This window comes from Rhinatrema bivittatum, chromosome 7 (assembly GCF_901001135.1).
Source record: "Rhinatrema bivittatum chromosome 7, aRhiBiv1.1, whole genome shotgun sequence".
Lineage (NCBI taxonomy): Eukaryota > Metazoa > Chordata > Amphibia > Gymnophiona > Rhinatrematidae > Rhinatrema > Rhinatrema bivittatum.
In genome coordinates this window covers 224,666,877-224,693,823 of record NC_042621.1, presented here as the reverse complement: position 1 = coordinate 224,693,823, position 26,947 = coordinate 224,666,877, and positions in this window count along the sequence as shown.

Genomic DNA, 26,947 nt, shown 5'->3' with positions numbered 1-26,947 from the left:
TCCAGAATAGTCTCACGCAAACAAAAATATCTAAATCAAAGCAAAAACTAGAAACAAAACAGCAACAATATTCATTTTCCTCCCTAGAGTAAAATGTTATTGCCAACAAAATATATTCCATTTTAGCTAACTGACTATGTATTTACTGACCCAAAACTTCCAAATCCTATTAAATCTAATGGAGTTTGAATTATGAGTTGACTTTTTCTTGGTAGATTTAGTACAAGTGGTCATTCTGTTAGTGTAGGTAAAAGCAACTTGCTGGTGTCCTGTGTACAGACTGTTGGTCATATTTTATGCAGAGTATTTTCGAGGGACCAAATCTTTTATTCTCCCTCACATTCATTTCTTTGCCCCTCCAAAGGCTGCAGGGAGATAATGTAAGACAGACCTCAAAAGATGCCTTACATTGCATTGTTAAGTCTGTTCAAACAGCCCATGGAGGATTAATGGACTTCAGTAATAGGCCTAAAACTTGGTACAGCCTGCAGGAATTGTTACCCTTCGTTTATTAGACACTAATTGCTGCTAAAGGCTCCAGTGTTGAGATCTGGCTAGAGTCAATGAGTCTACATCAGTCTATGTCTGTGCAAGAGGTGGAGGAAAAGGGAAGAGACAGACAGAAACAGTAAAAGATTTACAATAATACAGAAAGAATTAAAATTATGAGAACATAATTCATTTAATTTGTAATAGAAAATAATATTGTTCTCTCTTGTGCCCAAATGGATATAAAAGATCTTTTGATACAATAATAATTTGTTTAGTTTAAATGTCTTCTTGAAAAATATTTTACAGTTCTTGAGTGTGAGTTTCTGATTTCTTTGTTGATATTAACACTACCTTAACAGGCTGAGCATGGTAGCTGAATGGCAGTGCTGTATATTGCTAGGACCTGGGTTTGATTCCTGGGTCAAGCCTTCTGCTGCATGGGTTGGTCAGGACTGGGAATGCTGTAGAGGCAGTGTTCACTTGAAAGGGGGGGGGGGGGGGCGGGTCTTAGTCATTGTGTAGTGATGACATCTAGTGGCCAGCCTAGATGTGGCCCCTGCCTAAGGACTGTTGCTCTAATTGCCGGGTGAGGAAAAGGATTTATAAATGTCACTATATATGGTCTTATGTCACTATATATGGTCCTTGGAGAAACTCTGGTTAGGGAAGACCCATAATTTTTGAGATGTTGGTGATGATAGTTGGATGATATCTAAAATAATTGCAAACGTCTTGGTATTTGGGAACCATATTGTTGGAAGAAGTAAGAGACTATGGAAAGTATTCTGAAGAAATAATAAGGGAATCTTTTCTTAAGAATCCTTCAATACTTAGTCGTGACTGCACAAGGTCCGGCGAAATACTGGCCAATTGTTGGAGACTACGAGCAGTTTATGTGGAGAATCATTTTTAAGCCATTAATCGATTCAAGCAGCATTACAATAAGATAAGAAATGGTTCATCATTGCATTGCTTTGCCAGTAAAAGTTCAGTATACTGATGAAGAGTCTATTGTGGTCTAAAGTTAGAATGATATAGTAAAGCAATGGACATTGAATAACACAATACTACTGCTTCGTTGTTCCTGTAAAAAGAATCCAATGACTAAGGAATAATCAACGTGCATAGAAAATTATTTCATGCAAAAATTATATTTCAAAAGGAGGATTTTATGACTAATGATTGAACATTACCAGGATGACTATTTAGTTAGCCCTTCTGGTATCTGAAGTTTCTTCCTCCTATATATAAATAAAAAATAAAAAATAAATAATAAAAAACAACTTATAAAAATTTATAAAAGTTTAATGAAAAATGTGATAAATATTTTTTGCATTTTTATTTGGCCCCTCCCCAACCTTTATGGTTGGGGGAACCAAATAAACCAATCTCTTCCCCTGCCTCATCCAAGTGCCCTATTTGCTGATGCCAAGTGGGGCAAAGGTTGGTAGCTCCATGACATCAGTGGCCCATGAGTACCTATGGGTGGTTTATTGGGGTGTAAGCTTGAGGTGCCTGGGAATCCCTTGCACAGTTTTTGGGTACTTGCCAGGTTCTTTTGGCCTGGATTGGCCACTGTTGGAAACAGGATGCTGGGCTTGATGGACCCTTGGTCTGACCCAGTATGGCATTTTCTTATGTTCTTAGTAACATAGTAAATGATGACAGGAAAAGACCAACAGTATATCCAGTCTGCACAGCAAGCTTTTTTTTTTTTTTTTTTTTTTAATTTAGGGTAGTAACTTCCACTCCGTGCAGGTTACCCCAGTTAACACAGGTTACCCCTTTTTTTCATGTCCATCCTATAGTCATTAGGGATCCTCTGCATTTATCCCATGCTCTTTTGAATTCCATAAACATTCTCATCTTTAATTCCTCTTCCAGGAGGGCATTCCATGCATCCATCATGTTGAGAAGGAATCCAGAGCCTGTCTGAGAAGGATATCAAGATGCATTATTTGGTAAGACAAGTTATACTTCTTTCAAGTGGGAGAGTAAGAAGGTATATGGGAAGTGAGCACTCAGAGAAATGTAGTTTTGAACTGAATTGGAGAATGCTTTTAGTAATTTTCCTAGAAAGGATAAGAAGTATATAGAGGGAAAGAAACATTTTGTTCCTGATTTTATGTGTTGTGGGGAAGCTGATGTAGCCTTGCTGTACAAACCTATGAACCCTGATCAAATCAGTGTCTTTTAAATATGTTGTAATCTCTGATTGCTAGCAACCCCCAGAAAAAAAAAGTTTGCTGGTTAAAGATATTTTTCTGTACAAGTTCCTGCTTTATTCCAAAGTGTGGAGTTCATCAGAGGTGGGTATCAATACTGATGGAATGGAGAAGCAGTCGGGGGAGGGAGGTGCGGGGGACGGATTTTCCTTTCCAACTTGGTAAATATTGCCCTTGCCTCTGTGGCAGGTCCACTACACCATCTCTTTGACTATTATTTTAAGTGAGCTAGTGCTCAGCTAAAAAACGGGCATCAGACCAGGGCTGGTAGATACAGTAGGTGGGTAGGCAGTGGCCTAGGGGGCTGGAAGTGAGTGGAGCGGCAGAGCATCCTGTAAGGGTGGTAGTTTTGAAAGGACAAATGAGAGGAGAAGTGGTGCAGGTGAGCGTCAGAACTGGAAGGTGTTTTCCATTTTTGGGTATGTATATCTTTGAAGATCTGGGGTCATTTGTCATGTGGAGGGAGAGAGAGAAGGAGAAATAGAGAGAGAGATATCACATGACGTCATCACCACCTAGGGCAGCTGGACACTTTTTCACCAGCACTGCATCACACACTTCTCTTACTTTATGTAAGGGAGTTACATAATATAGGGGACCTCATGAGTAAAGGTTCATGGCACCATAGCTAACAAAGGCTGGTTCTGATTGAGCTGGAAGGACAAAGGAGCAAGAGGAAAGTATCAAGCTAGGAGAAAACCCCCATTAACTTAACATATCTATTGTATTCCAAAAATGTTTCATTTATTGCTAATGTTGATGATGTCACTCTAATCAGGAGGTTATAATAAATTACCAAATATAATTTTTGTTGTTTGGCTATATCTGAGGTGTGGGACACCATACTTGTGACTCTATCTGTCAGCATTAATCTGTTTTCTTTGTTTGTTCCTATATCTAATGAAAGACTAAATCAAAATGAGAAAAGTTGAGATTTACAATTTACGCAGGAACTATGATTGGATTGACTATTGGCCCTTTTTGCAGCTCTTTTCTGCCAACTGCGTTAGAATGGTCATCATGCAGGGCCAACTTTTGGGTAGGGCAAGCAGGGTAGTCATCCGGGCATGCTGTTCTACAAGGGGTGCACTGGCCCCGGATCACCTCCAACCCTGCCCTGGGATGTGGGATGTGTGCATGTGCGGTCAAGAAGGTTTTATTTAAGCCGGGATGCATGCCGCACCTTAGGCCATGAAGACTTAGTCTCAGGGGAATATAAAAGAAGCAGTGGAAACTCTTGCCACCAGTGCCACTGTTCCTTCCCATCTGTGCTGATCCTGTGATAAGTTCAAAGCTCGTGGACTGGCACTTACGGTATGTGATCTTCTGCTTTGCAAGATGCGGAAGAACAGCAATTACAGAAAGGGCCAGCTCACAAGACTTGCAGGCAGTGCTGGATTTAGGATTTTGCCATTCTGGGCACTATTAGTGTTGTCACCCCACCAGAGAGCAGGATATAGAAAGTCGAAGGCTTAGCCTCACAGTTTTATATATATATATATTTGCATTTTCACAAAACAAGGCAAAACACGCTTGTCACAGAATCAGGGTTAGATACAAGAAAATAAACATGCAGAAAAATTATGATAAATCATCAAACAGAAGAATCATTAACCCCAAGTACGAGAGAACCAAGGGTCATCAATGAGCACAATATCACTACGAGGCAATAGGGAAAAAGCAATAAAGAAAGAGGGATCAATTCTTTATCCATTTACCATAACTAAGGGCAGGATTCACCATTCCTCACGGAATGATGAATCCCGCAAAAAAGGGGGCAGGGGGGTGAAGGGGAGGGGGTGAGAATGTTCCTCCCATTATTGCCGGCAGCAGTGCTGCAGCCGACTCCTCCTCCTCCCTGCCCCAACTCCTCCCCTTCCAGTCATTTACATCCTATCGCGAGTGATAAGACCCTAACGCACGCGATAAACCTTTAGAAAATAACCCCCTAACATGGGGCCGGCGCCATCTTTAAAAATGGCGCAGGCCATCCAGTGCACCTACCATGTGACAGGGGCCGACCAATGGCAACGATAGCCCCTGTCACATGGTAAGAGCAAAGGGCCATCGGCGCCATTTTGATTAGTGGCAGCTGACAGCCCGAGCGCGGGAGAATGCTCCCGGGACCCCCGCTGGACCACCAGGTATTTAAAATTTTGGGGGGGATCCGGAGGGTGGGGGGATACTAAGAAACTCATTTTAAAGGGTCAGGTTGTGTCCTTTCTTCCCGCCCCCCCCATAATGATAAGAAAATCCACTAAATTAATCGTGGGGTTTCCTATCACTATCGGGGACCCCCCCCCTGATATCTGACGATAATGAAAATATCAGACAATATTTTCAATCGTCAGATAAACGATTCACATCCCTAGTTTATGGATTTCTCCTCCAGGAACTTGTCCAAACCTTTTTTAAACCCAGCTATGCTACCTGCCTTAATCACTTCCTCTGGCAACGAATTCCAGAGCTTAATTGTGCATTGAGTGAAAAAGAATCTTCTCTGATTTGTTTTAATTATGCTACTTGCTAACTTCACAGAATGACCCCTAGTCCTTGTATTATCTAAAAGAGTAAACAACCAATTCACATTTACCTGTTCTAGTCCTCTCATGAATTTGTAGACCTCCATCATATCCCTCCTTAGCCATCTCTTCTCCAAGCTGAACAACCCTAACCTCTTTAGCCTTTCTTGATAAGGGAGCTGTTCCATTCCCTTTATCATTTTGGTTGCCCTTCTCAATACTTTCTCCAGTGCAATATCTTTTTTGAGATGCAGCAACCAGAACTGAACACAGTACCCAAGGTGCGAGTCTCACAATGGAGAGATACTGTTGCGTCCGTCAGTCTTCGACGGCTTCGCCCCACTTGTTGCACCCCTATCTCGGCTCCTCCCGCTTACCTGGGCAAGATGGCTACCGCAGCATCATCAAGCCGACCTCTCTGGCATCCTCGGAATGGCTATGGTGCTGCCATATGCCATTGCTCCTCCCAGGTACCTGCTAGGGTGCGCACGCACACGCAACCCACATCTAAGTACGCCCAGTGGTGTGAACCTCGAGGGCATTCCCTCATCTGTCGTCACACCAATCCGGGTATATCTACTTCTCAAGATTGCTAGCTCATTGAGTTGGCAAAGGCTCGAATAGACTCGTATGGACACGAACTATTCCTGTCTGCGCTACTCTGCTGCTTCCCTGCTGCCTGCAGGAAGCTTTCCTTCTGCCCTTCGGGGTTTGCTACTAACTTGGGTACCTGCTCCTCGGGGGCCCTCTGTTCTATTTTCAGGTGCCATTCAGGGAACAGGTATTCGCTCCTCGAGGGCCTGCTCTCCCTGCCTCAGTGCCTGTACCTACGACAACTATCTGGTGGAATCACATCCATAACAGCTAACACCGAGTGAGTACTCTAATATCTCATCTGTCTCATCCACAGTAACTCCTTGCTGCTGAACCTCCTGACGTCATCTAGGAGAGAAGGGCTCCCTCTGCCGAGGTCCCTGAGACTTCAACTTACCATTGCCACCTGGTGACTATCTTCAAGCTGTATAATAAAAGAGTTCAATTCCTGTGTTTTGTGTATAGAGTCTAGCCCAGTGCTGTGGCTCCTCATGGGGCTCCTCCCCGTGGGTGTGGTCATCTCCACAGCACCCAAGGATCCACTAAAACACACGTAATAACAACAGATACAGAGGCATTATGACATTTTCTGTTTTATTCACCATTCCTTTCCTATTAATTTCTAACATTCTGTTTGCTATTTTGACCACCATAGCACATTCAGCCAACAAATTCAATGTATTTTCCACTATGACACCTACATCTGTTTCCTGAGTGGTAAATCCTAACATGAAACCCAAAATTGTGTAATTACAACCTGAGTTATATTTACCTATATGCATTACCTTGAACTTGTCCACATTAAATTTATCTGCCATTTGGACACTCAGTCACCTAGTCTTGCAAGGTGCTCCTGCAATTTATCACAATCTGCTTGTGATTTAACTATCCTGAATAATTTTGTGTTATATGCAAATTTGATCACCTTACTCGTCGTTCCCCTTTCTAGATCATTTATAAATATATAGATCCTTACACAAAAAATTACACGCTAGCAGAATACTTCACCTCAGTTACACATGCAGAACATAGCCAGATCCTCACCAAATACAGAATAGGAAGGTCATAAACTTTAAATAGAAACATGCAGACAAAAACTGAACTGGAAACCACAACAAAGCCAGACAAGCAGTACAAAAATGGAAAAAGAAAAACATCACCATTCTTTATAAAACATAGAACAATAAAAACACAAAATATAAATTATAATACTAAAATCATACTAATATAAAGAATATTTCAAAACAGCTGATGAATAGAGCATCCAATAATCAAAAATTGAAAAAGTTTTAAAAATTTCCTAACACCTATAAAATATTTTAAAACAGCAGACACATGAAATACCATCCAATAATTAAAAAGAATAAAGGATTTAAAAAAATTATCCTGCTCGCCATACCTAGGAACTGTTGATTTCAGTCACCCTGAGATTGTTGTGAATTAGTCAGATGTGGTGACCTGCACAAACTTTTTTCTCTCTTTCCTATACAGACACTCTGTAACACATGCTCATTCTTATACACACTCTCTCATATGCTCACTCACAAATGGTCCCTGATACTCACACCTGCTGACTCACTGACTTGCTCTCACACATACACTCACTGCTCGCATACATGCTCTCACGCCCATACACATACATTTCACTAACTTTCACATATACTCTCTCTCTCTCATACTTTCAAACTGACTCTCACACACACTCACTTGTTCACTGACATGTACTGTCATGCTCACATACATGCTCACAGTTGCACATGCTCATTGACTCATGCATTCTCACAGCACTCACTGACACACACACACTTACTCTCAGTCAAAAGCACACATTCATTAACTCAGGTGTTTTCTCTCTCTCTCTCTGAATAAATACAAAAAATAGTTTTTACTTACATTGGTGTTCAGGGGGACCCAGACAGGGTCCCAAGATCCAGGCTGCGAAGGGGAGTCAGTGACAGTGTTGGGCCTGCCACAAGGAGAATGACAGCAAGAGTGGCAGGGGTGATGGTGGCCAGAGGAGGCAGCGGCACTCCGGCTGCGAAGGGGCAGGCTGCATTGACAGTGACTCCAACCGCGGGCCAGAGAGCAACCAAGCTGCGACCCACCGACAGAAGGTCAGAGGCTGCTTGCGGGTTTGTGTCACAGCTGCACTCCACTGCAAAGGGGCAGGCCGCATTAGCAGCAACTCCAACTGTGGGCTGGGGAGCAACCAAGCTGGCGTCCCACCAGCAGAAGGTGAGAGGGCACTCGCGATCTTGTTCCGCAGTGGCACTCCCCCGCAAAGGGGCAGGCCACATCAGCAGCGGCTTTGACTGCGGGCCGTGGAGCAACCAAACTAGTGTCCCACTGGCAGAAGGTGAGATGCCGCTTGCGGGCTTGTCCCACAACGGCAGTGCAACAATGGCCCAGTGGTTGAGAGCAGGTTTGGGCTTCTCACTGCCTCCCGTCGGCTGCTGGCAGAAATTTGTCAGCAGCGCTGCCTGTTGATAAGTCTGAAGGCTGGGTGAGGTGGCAATTTGTCCCACCTCACAATTTTGCCGCCTGTAGTGGCTGCCTCTCCCTGCCTCATTATAGAACCGCCCCTGCCAGAAGGAGTTGACCTGTTGATGAGACACTGGAGGGGTCTCAGCCTCTGTCCTTTATAGAACTGGAATGAAGATGTCATCAGGAGGTGCCTCTGTGGAGTTCACACCCTTTACATTTATGGTGGTCTTCGCGCACGTGCCCTAGGAAAGGCAGGGCCCCGAGGTCTTGGCAGCATCCTGCCGCATAAGAGAGCAGCCAGCTGAAGTGGCACAACAAAATTTACAGCTGTGTTCTGAGGAGGACCCGATGGCACTTAGCGGGAGTTCGGAGCAGGCGCAGTGGACAGCTGCGTCTTACTGGGGAGACATGGCATTGGGAGGCTGTGAGAGCAGTGGTCCACGGGATGGACCCGCAGACATCCAATCACAACAGGGAGGTGGGGACCTGGAACCTAAATTTGTTTTTTTGCTTTCGGGGTAGGGGTGGATATGGGACAGGGGGGCTGGGACTCTATTTTTATTTTTTAGTTCTCGGGGAGCAGGGTGGAGGATCTTGGACATTGTTTTGGACTTGGGGGATGGGGTTGTCAAGGGACAGGGAAACATATTTATTTATGGTCTTTGGAAGGGGGCCATCACTGCACAGCCTTATTTATACTTATTTTTTCCATTGGGGGAGTCGGGACCATCTCGAGTAGTGGCCCTGTGTTGAGGTGGGGGTTAGCACTGTCCCCGCTCAACTTCCCCATTTGGTGGTACATTTTTTTTTTTGGGGGGGGGGGGGGGTCCCAGCAGCCCTTTAAGGCCAGGGCGATCCCTTGAGGTTGGAGCTGCCATTGAGTTAAAATCCGCTAGGCGCTTTCTTTTGCCCTGCGGTGTTTGGCCATGAGACAAAAGAACAGGCCAGAGAACCACTATGGTTTTTTTTAGAGGATGGGCCCCACTATCATCATTTAGTGCATCTAGGGCTAACTTTAACATACATGGCTATATTCAATAGTGCAGCTAAACTATTAAATACATCTCCAAAATTTGCTGGATAAGTTTATCCGACTAACTTTGCTATCCAGACTGACTGAATATGGACCTCACACTTATTTACTAAATTAGTTTGCATTTCCTCTTGTTATTTTGAGCACAAGATGGCGCCGATGGCCATGTGGCGGGGGCTGACCGGTGGCACCGGTGGCCCCTGTGACATGGTGGGTCGAGGGCTGTCGGCGCCATGGTTGGGCCGGCGCCGGGGGTGTGGGGGTGCGGGGGATGGCTCCCGGAACCCCCGCTGGACCACCAGGGAATTTTGGTGGGTCTTGGGTGGGGGCGTCAGTAGGGTGGGGGGTTTGTTTAAATTGATTTATTTAGGCGGCCAAATAATTCGGCGAAGATTCGTGTATTCATGGGGAATCGTGATACGTTTCGCTTCCCCACAAATACAACGAATATGGCAACATCCGTTGTGGATTGCCAATACGTAGGGATTGAATGCACACCCCTACTACCTGGGTAACATCAAGCTATTAGCAACAGTAGCATGGGATAGACTTAGTTTTTGGGTACTTGCCAGGTTCATATGGCCTGGATTGGCCACTGTTGGAAACAGGATGCTGGGTTTGATGGACCCTTGGTCTGACCCGGTATGGCATGTTCTTATGTTCTTATATATATAACACCACAGGTGTTCAAACCTTTGGGCTCGAGAGCCACATTGGGGTTCCAGTCCATTTGTGGGGATACTAATGAGGATCCAAGAGAGGGGAGAATTGATGGGTCCCTCCCCAAAATCTGATGAAAGCAGTCCCGACCCCGCAACCCCAGAGTCTGAATATTGGGGGACAACAGGGGAACAAGTGTATGGAGTTTGAAGAGTAGTTTTCCGGCATGATGTGACATGCTGTAACCACTGTAATCCAGGACCCAACTCACCTCCACGGATGGATGCAGCCCATGGGCCATAGTTTCCCAAATAAACTGAATACTGTAGAAAGAATTCAGTACATTACAGTATTGGATGTTTCAGTGTGCACTAGTGCTCAGTATTTTTCCAGAACAAATCACATATTTGAGTCAGCTCTAAGGGAGTCATTTATCAAAGTGCTATATGGCGTTTTCACATGCAAAAAATTCCTAAATTAGAAAAAGGGGAGGAGTTTGAGGCCAAGTTTCATAATTTATGAAGCCATATTGCATGCCTTTAATGCGTATTTTAACTACACCTTTTTCATTTGTGTAAAGCTTTGTGATAGGTCTTTATTGTAAATCCTGTTTTTAGCTGCTGGTGATCTGGTCTAGATATATATGAGAGTTTAACATACATACATGTAATCCATCAAGTTAGGTTGAGAGAACATTGCACAAATCTCATCTTTGGGTGAGTTTCCTCACTCTGAAGGTCATCAAATCTTCACAAGAGAGCACTGTTCTGTTCGTACGTCTCACTTTGAATGTCAAAGTAGTCCCTAACCCCTACACTAATACCTAACCCTCACCTCGAGTGTCTAGGTAGGCCTCATATAGAGGTTTAAATACCTACCTGGTATGCAGGCATTATGGCTGTGTTCTCTCTCTCTCAACCCCTCTCTCTCTCTTTCTCAAACAGTCCCCCCAGTAGTTGCATGTAGGAAATAAACAATTCTGGTACTAATTACAAAGTGTGAAAAAGTTTGCACAAACTGCCTATTACCATAAAACATGCCCTTTTTCCTATCACATACAATATTTAGTGCATTTTGAATAATCCAGGCCTAAGAAAAGATCCTTGGTCACCTAGCAAAGGGTTTTGATGAAATATAATTGGTGTCAAATAACTGAATGATGTGTTGATGTGATTCAGTAGTAGTCACCTGAAATTCTGCTAGTTTTTCTCTGGACTAGACTGTCTACAGAAGAACAAAAAAGTTGCAGTTGATCCCCATGCCAAATAAACATAACAAGTGGCATTCAACATTGCAGTACACATTAACGATTTACATTTTTAATGAGCCATTCCTGCAAAAATGTATTAAAAAGAAGGCATATTCTAAAAGCCACAAACAGATGTCTTCTGAAATACAGAGAACAGTCAATAATATTGTCTCAGAGAAGGATATGCTCACATCAGATGAACTTCTTGCTTTCCTTGATATTTCTCTCTTGCCCAGTTTCAACTCCTTACAGATTTAGAGAGATAAATGTTAGAAATTTAGAAAATTCATAATTTATACTGTCAGTATGAGGACATATTAGATCTTTCTTTTAGAGCTGCATTTCTGTCATAATCATTCAGAAACTGAGTCGCTATTTAAATAAATAAAAAATGTGCAAAAAGTGCACCAAGTAATGCTATCCATATGAGTGATGATTTACTAGGAGACAAAGCTTATTTTCCTGCATATTTATGAAGAAATGCCATGCATATGTTATAAGCTCAAATTATTATTTTTGACTCCGTAGTTCTGCTTGTCTCCTTTAATTTCCAGCTCACTCAGACCCAGTGCTGGGAACCATGAGCCTTCACTGAACTACCTGAGGATTTTTCCCTTATTTTAATAGAGCTTCCTTTTCCCTCTCATTGTTCCAAGTCAGTCATTGCAGCAAAAGTCGTGAGGTCAGAAGTCATGCACCAGGGCTCCTTCCGCAACCCTGTATCATGGGCTCTAAATCAAACAACCAAGTGTTACCCTAAATGATGACCATGACTCCCCTCCCCTCTCCCCAAGGACTGTGAATACTGCCTCCACAGCATTCCCAGCCCACCCAGATTGCAGAAGACCTGATCCAGGAATTGAACCAGTGTCCTACAAAAAGGCAGCATTCAGCAGCAATGCCACTGAGCCACTGGACCCATAACCTCAGTTATAATGAATTTTAGTCTCTCTCCAGACTGAGAGGAATGCAGCAGTTTCATGACAAGGAGAAAAAAAAATCGTGACTTTGACTAGCTCCCTAAATCTGTACAGTGATATATTTCCCAACAAATTGCATTTATAGAGAAATGGAGTTATATGATTGTATATATATTTTTGTCAGAGAAAGATTAGCTTCTTCTAGTTAACTATTGCTACTTAATTGTATAATATGGCACCACATAATTCCATATCCGTATGGAATTATCCAACTTTAATTAAATGTGTCTAATGCTGGTGCAAACATTGTCACTAAGAAGATTCCATAACCTAATTTCTATAACGATAAAATAAATCATTGGTAAAGTTCACTATCAAATGATATAATATGAAAAAAAAGAAGCTAAGATCGTGTTTCATTGCAATTCATATTTCAAGGCAAAAATGAGATCATGAATAGACTTGTTACAAGGTCAGACAAAAAGAATTTGATTGTTGTTAACTTGAATTACAGATCTGCCAAAATATTTCACCCCTACTCATGAAGACAGGGAGAAAAATAGATATTGAGTAAGTCAGGAATAAGGCTAAAGAGACATTTGCTAAGGAAAGAGAGTATGATGCAGTGGGAGTAAGGAGATCTTGCTGCTGGGATTAGTGAGTGTAACGGATCCTACGATCACTTTACCAGTAGCCCTGGACATGTGCATAACCCAGTCAGAACAGTATAGGTTAGGGAGGGGGAGGATACCATGCAAATACAGCACCCTCCCCTTGAGGGTGCTGGGATGGTCATCCCCCTGATGATATTTAAGCAGCTTCCTAGAGGGAGTCATCCCTTTTGGTTTTGCCAAGGTTAGGAGGTACTAAGGAGCTGTTTTGTTTAAATATATTTTTATTTATGCATTTTTAGATTACATTCAAGAAAAGAGAAAATCTTGAAAAGGAAAAGGGAAAGAAAAGATTAACAATCATGATCAATACAATTACAGGAAAAGTATATAGAAAAATCTTCTTTTCCACAAGTCCACAATATGGAGTCCAAGATAAAGAAAATGAAAGAAAATGCCCAATCATGCTAAAAGGAAATTATTGCAGAGCATAATTAAACAGCAGATACAAAACTGAATATAGGGTTCTCAATTATCTAATGGAGGGACAGGCTGATCAAGATTACAATTCTCAGAAGGTACAACCAGTTTATTACTTAAAAGGAAACTAACTGAGAAGGAATAAAAAAAAACCCCCAAAAGATAAACTTTTATATTTAATTAGATATTTACAGAGGAATTTCAAAATAAAAAGTGCACCGATCTGAGAAACCCTAAATCTTATCAAGAACCCTAGATCTTATCAATCAAGAAATTGACTTCTCCTTTTTTGTGTTTATTTGGAGACATCAGGATAAACTCTGATAGTGAAATGAAGAAAAACATCCAAACGATGCTTAAAAAAAAAAGGCGAAGTATCCAAGAATTGAGATAAATCCTGCTGAGGAGTGAGAAAATCCAGTCCTTGGGCACTTTCTTGACTTTCTTTTTTCTTGAAAGACGGTAAATAGTAAACCTTAGACAATGGAGGTATAGCAGCCTCAGGAACTTTAACAATTTCCAGAAGATATTTTTTAAACATTTCTTTAGCAGATACATGTAGAAGTTTGGGAAAATTAATAAAGTGGAAATTTTTCCCAGAATAGTATTTTACAAATTTTCCAGTTTATTGTGAAGTAACTGGTTTTCTTTAATCAGCTGGTTATGAAGAAGCTTCACACTTTGAATCTCATTGGTAACTTCAGATAATTGATTTTGCAAGGAAGCTTGAGATTTTCCACAAAATTAACTCTATTATCGATAATAACTCTGCCCACTATAGGATTTAATTGCTGAGTAATGGAAGCTCCCAGGTTTACTATAACCTCCCAGATAGAATCCAAGGTCTTACCGGAGCAAAAGCAGGAAAAGTCACCAAAAGAGAAGGAGTGGGAGTAGATACAAGTTCAGCTTGGGTCAAAGACCCTCCAGAAGTCGATGAGCTGGCAATGCCCTGAACAGAGCCATCCTCAGCCTCACCTTCAGTTAGGGATGTGCAGAGGGATGCCATACATTGCATTCAGGATTCGTATTCCTCGGGGGGGGCGGCAGATACATTGCATTTGGCAAGGGGTCCCCCGATACGTTCATGCGTTCATTCTTATTCATTTTCCGGCTAAAATTGAATTAACTACAAACCCCCACCCTCCTGACCCCCCCAAGCCTTACCAAAACTCCCTGGTGGTCCAGCGGGGGGTCCGGGAGTGACCTCCTGCACTCGGGCCGTCGGCTGCCAGTATTCAAAATGGCGCCGATAGCCTTTGCCCTTACTATGTCACAGGGGCTTCTGGCGCCATTTTGAATACCGGCAGCCGAGGGCGTGTGTGCAGGAGATGGCTCCCGGTCCCCCCACTGGACCACCAGGGAGTTTTGGTAAATCTTGGGGGGGGGGGGGGGTCAGAGGGTGGGGGGTTTGTTTAAATTCACTCCTTTAGATGGCCGAATAATTTGGCAAAGATTCATTGTATTCGTGGGGAATCGCGATACATTTCGCTTCCCCACGAATACAATGAATTTGGCCCTATACGTTGTGGATTACCAATACATTGGAAACGAATGCACACCCCTACCTTCGGTACTTGCAGGGCCTCCAGACCCTGCTTGGGAGCACAAAGCGTTAACATGAGAAGCTCTAATTCCTTCCAACAGTGTGTCCTGTGCACGGGAGGAAGCCAGGTTTGCTGGAGGAACCCTGGCAATCGGGAAGACAGAGGTCAAAAGGTCCTGGGAAGAAGCTGAGGAAACCTCTTCGGTAGCATACCCCAAAGACATGGCTCCCAATTGAATGATCTGCTGGATGTGAGCTAGGGATGTGAATCGTTTTAGGACGATTAAAATTATCGTCCGATAATTTTAATATCGTCTTAAACCGTTATGGAACACAATACAATAGAGATTCTAACGATTTATCGTTATAAATCGTTAGAATCGTGAGCCGGCACACTAAAACCCCCTAAAACCCACCCCCGACCCTTTAAATTAAATCCCCCACCCTCCCGAACCCCCCCCCAAATGACTTAAATAACCTGCGGGTCCAGCGGCGGTCCGGAACGGCAGCGGTCCGGAACGGGCTCCTGCTCCTCAATCTTGTTGTCTTCAGCCGGCGCCATTTTCCAAAATGGCGCCGAAAAATGGCGGCGGCCATAGACGAACACGATTGGACGGCAGGAGGTCCTTCCGGACCCCCGCTGGACTTTTGGCAAGTCTCGTGGGGGTCAGGAGGCCCCCCACAAGCTGGCCAAAAGTTCCTGGAGGTCCAGCGGGGGTCAGGGAGCGATTTCCCGCCGTGAATCGTTTTCGTACGGAAAATGGCGCCGGCAGGAGATCGACTGCAGGAGGTTGTTCAGCGAGGTCGCCGGAACCCTCGCTGAACGACCTCCTGCAGTCGATCTCCTGCCGGCGCCATTTTCCGTACGAAAACGATTCGTGGCGGGAAATCACTCCCTGACCCCCGCTGGACCTCCAGGAACTTTTGGCCAGCTTGTGGGGGGCCTCCTGACCCCCACGAGACTTGCCAAAAGTCCAGCGGGGGTCCGGAAGGACCTCCTGCCGTCCAATCGTGTTCGTCTATGGCCGCCGCCATTTTTCGGCGCCATTTTGGAAAATGGCGCCGGCTGAAGACAACAAGATTGAGGAGCAGGAGCCCGTTCCGGACCGCTGCCGTTCCGGACCGCCGCTGGACCCGCAGGTTATTTAAGTCATTTGGGGGGGGTTCGGGAGGGTGGGGGATTTAATTTAAAGGGTCGGGGTGGGTTTTAGGGGGTTTTAATGTGCCGGTTTTGTGATTTTTAGATTTTTCACGATTTTTCACGATTTTTCACGATTTTTCACGATTTTTCACGATATTTTACCCCCCCAAACGGCAACAATACGATTCCCTCCCCCTCCCAGCCGAAATCGATCGTTAAGACGATCGAGGACACGATTCACATCCCTAATGTGAGCATCCATGGGACCTGAGGTAGGGAAATCAGGAAGGACCACAGGGCATGTCCTTTCCTTAGCCCTGCGTTTACAGGCTGAATGCAGCATTGAAACAAAGCAAAGTAAGACAAAACTTAGAGGAAAAACACCGAAGCTCACTCTGTATGCTCAGCGGTGGCCATCTTGGATCCCCTGCAAAGATTTTCCAGGAGCTGTTTTGTTTCTTTTGGCTTTTCAGGCCCATTCAGTGGAACCAAGCTCAATCAGCCTGGGGATCCTGATAAGGGCCGAGAGGGTATTCCTTCCAGACCACTCCCAAGCTGATTGGGATTTCTCTCTGAGTTGTTTTCTGGGTTTTGTATATCCTGATTTGTAGGAAGCCTGGTGAAACCCTTGCACCTCCTGGACTCAGGGAATGGTAAACCCTGTTTTTGGGGCTGCATAGGTTAGGGAGGACCTGTCCCTCTACAACTTTGAAGAGAATGGATGAGGTGGTGAACCTGTGCTAGGACCTTCTGGTTGTAGCTTCATTTGGAAGGGGAAAGGCTTTATTTTGAGATCAGGAGGAAGAGTTTGGTTGCCCCTTCCTACCTGGGAGGAACACCATGAGCTGCTGTTCCTGTGAGGATCCCTCCCATCCGGGATCCAGAGGACAAATAAAAGAACAAGGAACTAATCATACTGTGAGTAAGAACCTTTCTTGCCATCCACGAGGACACCCACTCAGAGTCTTCACCCCTGGAGAGAGAGAGATAAATTTCAACTTTCTGTGCCAAGTCTGGTTTTGCCCATTGTTATCCAGGGCTGGAGGGGAAACCCTGCTAAACTAAAAAGGTATCTTGTCTATTAGGGACTTCATCTTCCACACCCTGGAGGATGGAGATACCCCGGGTCCCTGAAAGGAACATTCCTGCACAGATTGAGAGAAGGAACTGTTGTCAAGTCACTTTCCTGTGGTGCTAAGGACCAAGTTGTTTGTGTCGTTTCAAAACTGATTGTCTATCAATAAACTTTATATTTAGACACTACTCAGAGTCTGGAGTGATTTTTGGCACTTATAGTCCACAGTGCGATTCATACAAGTGTGTACCCCTCTTCCAGGGATATAAAGATCTGCAAATCACCCTTAGCACTTGGGGCTCTGAAAGGAAACTTTCTCTCCACTCCATACAGTACTCATACCTTGGGGAGAAAAGAGACTGTGGTTCAGCTAGACAGGGTTCCAGCCCCAAAGAAACAGCAAATTATTTTATGGCCCCACTGGATGCAGCCCACTCTCGGAGGTGGGGTTACATAAAATGGCACCCTGGAATGTGCAGCTTGGACGAGTGTGGAGGTGTGAAAAGTGCCCAACTAGGACTTAAAAATCACTGTGGTGCAACTTTTTCTCATTGCCGGACGCTTGGAGAAAAAAACCATGAAACTCCGAGAAATGGCCGTCATTCCCACTGAAACCACAAGCGCCAAATAAATTTGCACCAAAAGAAGTGGGAAAGGTGGTGCATCAGTCAGTGTCTGACATCAACAGGCATAGTGACACATCAACAACGTCCCCATGGAAAGGGTCATCTGGCACGAGGCACGGCCTGTGCGTAGCAGTCCTGCAAGTGGTGATGCAGCAGAGACAACAACTGTATCTAAGACCAAGAGAATAAAGGATGGACCCTTTCTACGTAAACACTTCCACAGTCTCTATATACCTCTTCCTTTCTCCATGGATAGCTTTAATCTCTGAGGTCAGGATCCCAGTTGTGGGGATGAAAATAGCTCTTATACCCTGCTTCTTTACAATCAAGCCCTGTCTCTCGCAGCACTGCCAATTTTAAAGGGTCAGCGCAGCCAAAAAAAAAGGCTCGGCACAGCTGATAAAAAAAAAAATTTCCCGATAGTCCATGAAACGCTGCGCGTGTCAGCAAAAACGTCTCAGCGTGTCACCTCTGACACGTGTGTCATAGGTTAGCCATCACTGCCTTAGGCAGTGCCTGGTGGGCACTTCTCACTCCCTCATGTAAAACTTCCCTCAATAGCAACAATGTTCTTGTTACATTTATGTTGACTCTTCTTTGTTTCTCCTGGCAGTGCACTTTACTGGGATCTCTTGCCGTAGATTAAATTTGTATCCTTCTGTATTTTTCTGGATGAAAGACTTCCCTCATCCAAAGGTTTAGTATACTGACCCCTAGGTTCCATGGGTTATCTCCATGTAGAAAAAATATTAGAATGAACCCAAAACGGGGGGAAAATCAAGCAAGAAGTAGGAAGTGTGGAATAACACTTCCTTGCCTCCAAACAGAGAAGATAGTGCAAAAAGTTAATGCAAAAATATAATTCCTCTGCATTGGGTCACCAGACAGCTTAAATCCTCTGAAGGAGAAACAAAAGACTGCCAGAATCTTCCCTTACACATGATCTAACCTTACACAGCAAAAGCCCCAATCCAGTGCAAAGGGGTACCAAGTCTCTCACAGAGAATGCTCAGAAGTTGGCTTAAAATAGTCCAAAACAATCTTTAAAAGGAGGCAGATGAGTCAACTGTAGGCTGACCCCTAAAGGGAATTTCCTTACTCCTTTCCCTTAAATTAGGAGAAAAAATTGGAAGCCACAGGACAGGCTGCTCCTGCCTCCTCGAAAGTCTAAGAGAAAATCCACAATCTGTTAACTCAAGTCCCAAACTAAAAATCCATGAGGATAGCAGGTGCTATGGGATGATAAACAGCTAAGACACCCCATCTGCATGTTTCCAAATCCCCTCAATTATCTCTGCACAGAACCTCCCCAGTCAATTGGTACACTCTGGTAGTAAGAAAAAGACAAAGGTCCCTTACATGTCCCTTGCTATCCTGAATTCAGATATAATTTTAACCTTTACCATTTCCTCTAGGAAAATGTTCTTTTTTTTTTATTCCAAAATAATTTTTATTGAAAGCACAATATCATGGGACCCCAATGGGCCGCAACAGTACAAAGTAGTATTAGAAGAACAATCAAACAAAAAACAGATAAATCATGGGAATACAGGTGTAAACGCAATATTACGGTACAGTAAGCAAACAAGCAAGCAAAACCCCTGAACCTGGAAGAACATCTGCATGTAGATATGAGAAAACCCCCTTCTCTTTTCCTGTATTTTCCTTGCCACCATGAAATACACTCCTGCCCCCCCCCCAATACAATAACATCCATGCTTCACTCATACAGCCCCAGTCAACCAAGCCCTCCAATCCAAATCCCTCTACTCCTTACCCACCCCCAATCTCAAAAGCTTGTCCCTGCCCCCCTCCCCATATCATCACAGTTCAGCCCAACAAGGATAAGACTCTGGAACAGAAAGTAGACTAATCCCGCCAAGACTACCGATCCATCCCCTAAAGTTATGTGTACAGAGAAAATGAAAACCACCGTAACCCCGTGATAACAGATCTTGTATGCCTAGGTCAGTGATGTCCGGCCCCCTAGTTGGGAACCTCTTACTAGGCTTTTCCATTGAATTTCATAACCTGCATTCAGCAGTCCACTCTGAATGTCCGTGGGTACTAGCTTGAAAAAAGTCACCCATGCAGTGCAGTATATCTCATCAGGCTTTCTTCTGCCCAACTTTGTGTCCAACCATTCCATCTACATTGTCAAAGCCATTCTATGGAGCCAAGATCCAGAAGAGGGTGGGGCCACTCTGTCCACATCACCAGAATGCATTTGTATGCTATTAGGAAGGCTAGTTGTGCAAATCTATCTCTTGATGTACGCTTGCTGAGTGGCCCTTCTACCACCCCTCATAGGAGAATCCAACCTTTTTTTGAAACCGCTATCCCAGTGCACCAACAAACAGCTGGCAGCACTGCATTCCAAAACACATCCAGGCTTTTACAGTACAGAAAACGATGAATTAAGGAGCCGGCCTCTTTTCCACATTTAGTACACAGTGGGGTAGAAGCCAGACCCATTCGATGTCTCCTCACATCATCAAGATAAGCATGGTGCAGCAGTTTAAACTGCAATTCCTGCAAACTAGAATCAGGGTTATGGCAATGCAGCCGGACAAGTAATCAGCAGAAATAGACTCCTGGGCCTGCATTCTCTTTTTACACAATTTGTGCCAACCAGCAATAGAGTTTCTCAATACTGCCGTGTCCTGGAGAACATTAGCAAAGGAAACTTCCAGTGGAAAAGAACCAGGCTCCCATTTAAAAGAATTCAAATAATGCCAAGCATGGTAATAAGCAGAAAATTGCCTAGGAGGAATCTTAAAAGTTTGACACAGCATACCAAAAGACACTACATCATGCTTACTCTCTTCATATAAGTGTAGGATATACTTGATTCCCAATTTAGCCCAATCCTGGAAAACAGAAGCATACTCCACACCCAGGAAAAAACCTGAGTTACCCAATAGCGGGAGTAGCAAAGACTAATATGCCTTTAAATCCCATTTATTCCTTAACCATCTCCAAGCCTGTACCCAAGGATACACCAGGGTCCCGGGGAATGCCAATTTTTATAGTTCCCTTTGCGAGGCCTAAATTAAATACAGTGGGGACCTAGGTAGTTTACATGCTATCAAGTAACCCAGCTTTACAGCAGGTATATTTACCAGTAATCCACTCACCTACAAATCACAATTGTCAGGCTGCATTATATATTCACAAATCGGGAAGATCCAGACTCCCCGCCTCTTTGGATCATGCACGTTTAGTTTGACTTATCCACTCTCTTTTACCATTCCATATGAAAGTTAAAAATGCTGAAGCAACTTATTGAGATCCCATACTGTGAGCCAGCACAGTAGCATTTGTAACTTATATATTATCTTTGGGACGATCACCATTTTTAGGAGCGAACATCTGCCAAAGAGCGACAAAGGGAGGGATTGCCATGCCCTCAATTGCGACTGTATGTGTAAAATAACATCCTTAATGTTCAGCTCATACAAAGAGCCTAAGTCCCTGGGCATCCACACTCCCAAATACTTAATTTTATTTGAAGCCCAAACAAGAGGAAAAGGACTCTCCCATGTTTCCTCCAACCGTGGATCAAGTGCCAGGGTCTCAGACTTAGAGAAGTTAATTTTCTGCTGATATTGCGTAAAATTATGTATAATGGCAGGTATGCTCTGCCAAGGTTGACCTACAAACAAAAGGATATCATCCGCGAACATGGCAATTTTAAGAAATATTTGCTCATGTGAAGGCTCTTGAATTCAGCATCTTGTCCCGCTAGCGGCTCTATCGCCAAGACAAACAAAGCAAGAGAGGTCACCCCTGGTGGACTCCACATTGTAATGCGAATGGCTCTGAAAGGGCACCATTAATTAGGAAGCGGGCACTAAGGTTGCTATACATAACTTTCAGCCATCCCAGCAACCTGTCTGAGAAACCAAACTGGGTTAGTGCCCAAAACATGTATTCCCTCAAGAGCAAATCAAACGCCTTTTCCGCATCTAAGCTAAGGACAACCAACTCAGCTGTTGAAGTTTGACTCAACTCAGCGATTAGCCTACGTATATTCTTTACTCCTTGCCTTCCCTTTACAAATCCTGATTGATCAGTTCTAATTACTGGAGGGAGAACACTAATCAGTCTGTTGGTTACGACTGCAGCTAAAATTTTCATAACAACATTAATCAAAGAAATAGGGCGGTAGGATCCCACCTCCAGGGGTCCTTACCTGCCTTAGGAAAAACAACTATTATGGACTAATTCATATCCAGGGATAAAAAGCCCATGGATACCAGATCATTATAAAATTGAGATAGCACCGGAAGCACTGAGAATTTCAGGATTTTGTAAAATTCTGTTCCCAAACCATCTGTCCCCACAGATTTCCCCAGATTCAGGCCCTGGACCACTGAGACTATTTCACATCTCTAATAGGGGCATTGAGCTTCTCCCCTGTTGTTTGCAACAAACTGGGCCATGGAAGGTCCTGAAGAAAGGAGTCAGGGGCGTCCATGTTCATCTTTTTACGGCTATAGAGATCATTGCAGTACTCCAAAAAACATGCATGAGAGTGTTTGTGAATACCCAAGCCATCCCTAATGTTTACTATGCAGGATTTGTTTTTACCTCATGTCCATATCAGATTTGCAAGGAGCCTATTCAGCTTATTATCAAATCTGTACAGCTGGTACTTAAAAACATCTTAGAGATTTTAAAGCTTGCTGCTGCATTAAGTAATTCAAAGCTGCGCGGGCTTGGTCCACGTTAAAATTAGTGGCCAAGAAGGCACAGTTGGGCAGGCCCAGGCACCAGCTTCAATTGTGGCAGGGTGGGAGGGTGCTTCCAGGGCTGTGGGAAGCTCATTTTTTAAAATTATTATTATTTTTTAACAACGAATGTGAAAATACCCAAACATTTTGGGATAGTTTTGTATATGGCTATTTTCTGTTTTGGTTTGTTTTTTCGTTTGGAACAAACTGAAAATTACCTCGTTCGTTGCCTTTTAGGCATTCATTTTAAACGAATGCACATCCCTACTATTTAATGTCCACTGCAATTTCTGCAATTCTTCAATGGCCTTGGGGTCTACATTGTTCAGTTGTTCAAGCAGTCTGCCTGGTGCATTCAATTTCCACCTATTTTCCTGCTACATATTTTCAATTATGGCTTGTTACATTTAGCTCATTCCCCCTGTTCCTAGCTCTTTTTCTTTAGCAGGTTCAGAATATTCGTCGTTATCTGTTACTCTATGCCCCAGTTTGATACTAGATAGACCCGTGATTGCAAAGGTAATCATAACATGATAGCCATCTGCTAGTACTGTAGTCACAGGCCATGTAGAGAGGCGACAAGGATCTTTTTTTCCTCTCAAATAGCCACTCACATTAGGCATTCTCATAGGCAAGATCTAGCAGAGAAATGAGGGCTTGACCGGAGGCCCTGAATATCACTGTTATTAACAGCAATAAGACACTCCAGGACATGTTTTATTGAGTTATTTAAACATGCCTTGGGTGCATTAGAAGGCACTATGCCGAAAACCAACCCATTTCAACTACCCTTGAAGTGTTTAATAGCCCAATAAAACATGCTCAGGAATGTCTTACTGCTTAATCACAAGACTAAAATTTCCTAGAGCTTCTCTTACATTACCTTGTAAATTTAAATTTTATTTTTATTAAATGTGTCTCCTTAACCACGTATAATAATGATTGCAAGGGTTCAATCCTGAATTAAAATGCTGAATCTCATTACTAAAATGTCCTCAATCTGGATTCAATTTAAATGTAATTATGTAACTATGAATCCCCTTATTTCCATCTTTCATTTGTATTCACAAAGTTAACATTCATGTAACAACATGTAATGGAGAATAGATTAGAGAATGCATAATACAAATGTAGGTCTTATATCACCAATTATAAAAAAATAATCTACTTAAGGGATGCTAAGGTTTGCATACACTGTAAAATTATTCAGGTGGGGTATATTCTGTCAAAACAACCAATAAAGTGAGATTTAATTGCATAATACAAAGATATTAAAAAGCCCTACAGGGATCTTGCAGGTGATCATTTTACTTCAGAACAAACAAAGCCAGGACATATTCTCTCATGCTGAAGAGAAATAGATTTTACCACCTTCAACAGAAGTGATTTTTTTTCTCAAAAGAGTGATGAGAGTAAAGAACATTTTTACTACTTGGAACAACTGTGGTTAGAATGCCAAATAAGTTCAGAAGTGAACTGGATCAGGTTTTAGAGAAAAAGTGCTCAGCAGACATGAAGACGGACTGACCAATACATGGATTCAAACAGATGGCTATGTTTGAGGAATGGAAAGAAACTTTATTTCACTGCTGCAGAATTGGTCACTGATGCATAATTTTCTTTTTCATATTGGTTTTGTTCTGCCTTCACCTAGATTACTCTCTAGGAATAACTTCTATGCCATTACAAGGAAGATAGGGCAGAATGGATCATTTTTATTTGTTCAACATTTAAAACTATGCATTTATATAAGCACATAAATGTTAAGCTCGGGTGGTTTTAGTGTGCCCTTGGGCCTCAGCCCCGGCCCAGACCTCCAGGGCGAAGCCGAGGGTTGACGGTGGGCTCTGCGTGGCTAACGGGCTGACCCTCTGCCAGACCTGCAAGCTCCCAAGGCCAACATCCAAGGATGTTGGAAGATGAATGGTCCTCCGACCATTCCGAGCTCTTTCGGACCTGCTGCGGAACAGCATGGAGCAGTAGGCCTGGCCTGAGGTTGAGGACAGACGGAGGCCTTGACACTTAGACAGGACTATGGTCGATGCGACAGCATCGCTGACAAAACACTTAGTTGATGCGATGGCATCCTTGACGAAGACACTTGGTTGATGCGGCGGCATCCTTGACGAAGACGCTTGGTTGATGCAACGGCATCCTTGACAAAGACACTGGGTTGATACGACAGCATCATGAAGAAGACATTTGGTACTTTGACAACAACTGGGCGGAACAACAATTGCACTGTCTCTCAGGGCGCCCTACTAAGGCCACCCACGGGACTGAGTCGCGGACCACCCTGTTCCACTGCGCACACTACACAGCCCTTGCAGGCTGGTCATGGACCACGAGGAGAACGGGACAGCGCAGGAAAGACCCAGGCAAGGAGGGACTCCAATGACGAAGCCTGTGTCACCCAAAGCTCCCTCTAAGGCTGGCGGGAACGGAGGCTCCAGAGCGCAGGGACCAATCCCACCTGCAGACCGCACCAATCTCGGGCATACACCATCTGGGAACCACGGCTCTGCAGGAACAGAAGGCTCGGGAGCACCAGACGAAGACACAGGGAAGAACATCCTGGAAGGCAGACACATCAGGAGGTGGAAGATCATGACGAGACATCAAAACATGGACCGGGACCTCAGGCGGAACACCAAGACATGAAGACGTGGTAGAAGGCAGACGAGACGAGGAGCTCCACAAAGAACAGAAGACCTTACAAAGCTCTGTCTGGCAGGAGCCTCCAGAGGGAAGTCACTCTGATGCAAGGCGAGGAACAGACTGACGAAGTAGCCCTTTATAGGGCTAAAGCAGGAAGTCACATTAAAGGTGGGGCCAGCACAATTCCTGTGTCTGGCCCTTTAAATCAGGAAGAGAGGCGTGGGCCGGCGCCTAAGAGGCAGCAGAAGCAGTAGGGAGCTGTGCAGGACCGCGGACAGTGGCCTGCACTGACGCCTGCACGTATAGACGCAAGCAGGGCTTGAGGAGCAGGCCCTGACGTCAGCAGCGGCTCCAGCCGCTGTGGGGAGCCCCAGGGGCGGCTCCAGCTGCCGGATGGGACCGGGGCTTGTGGCCTAGCGCCGCGATGGAGGAAGTAGTGTCGGGGGCGGTGCCAGCCCCATGGAGAAAGGCAGGAAGGCCGCGGTTCCAACCGCGGAAGAGATGAGGATTCAGAGTGGCCTCCGGGCCGTGTGGGGCAGGCAAGACTGCGGCTCCAGCCGCACAGAAGGCCCGTCGGCGGTGTCCTGCCGCGTCGGGTGAGTGAGTCTGCTCGTGGGGGAACCCGCGGGCAGCACAGTTCATAACAACATAAAAATGATATTACCAACTCTAACTACTTTTTATGTTCATTTTTACATATACATTTCTTAAACACTTTCTATTAATTGTCCATTAATAAAAATTCTCACAGTTTATTGGACTCTTTTCAGGTGAATGGAAAGACTGAAAAATACTGACCCTTAACCAATATTTAGTTTACAAAGTTAATACTCTGATTTTAGATAATTCACTTAGTATTGAATGCAAACAAAATCATTAAAATATTAATTCAGATTTGTATTTAATTGCTGAGTAAATATGAGAAAATAGCATGCACTAAAAATGGAAATAAAATAAAATGAAATAATATTTTGTTCCCCTGAAAGCTCCTATTGGTCTGTCTCAGACATTTCTCACAGGGCAGTGTCTCCAAATGAGTTTGTTATGCTAACTCCATGACTGGGTATGTTGGAAATGATCTCAGTCTCAAATTTACTGCTAGTATTTGGCTCAATACTTGCATTATGCCAAAGAGAGCTTCCTTCTGAATTTTAAAATGTAATATATATAGACACTCAGGGGAGGATTGCAGGAAAATATTGGCCTGGGGGATTATTTCAAAACTGGCCCATGGGGTATCTGACGCCTTCATGCACTTTCCCTACAGCACGTGTATCAATAGCTCCCAAAAGCACACTAGGTCATGCCTCGAACCCAGCATAATTGAGCCAAAATAAACTAAGAACTTGAACACATTCTAGAGACCATGGGTGAGCAGAGTTGGAGCTCCCATTCCATCCATGCAAATTGGTTGGGCCCCCTACACATCTGCTTATATCTCTTATAGAGTTATATTCTGGATTCCTGGTCTGGCTCTTGAACCAGTTACAAGTAATGATACTGCCAGCCAGTATCAGACACCATGCTCGGTCACAAACAGATTTTTTTAGACTGCAGAAACTTTATTGGCACATACACACTAACAACCACAAAGACACATACTCTTTCTGTGTCAGACACAAAGATACCCCCACACACACTCTCTCTCACAGACAAAGGGGTACATTTAAATGTCCTCTTGAGAAAACACAACAAATAAGACTGATACAAATACTTACATGCTAGTAAAATATCTCACCTCAGTAACACACACAGAACCGACCTAACATACTCCCAGGATCTGCAGTTATGTACATAAACTAATCCGCACACAGTTACACCTGTATTATGGAATACACTTAATCAGGTGCAACCCTATCTATGAAAAGGCAACACTACAAATATTAAATCAGGCC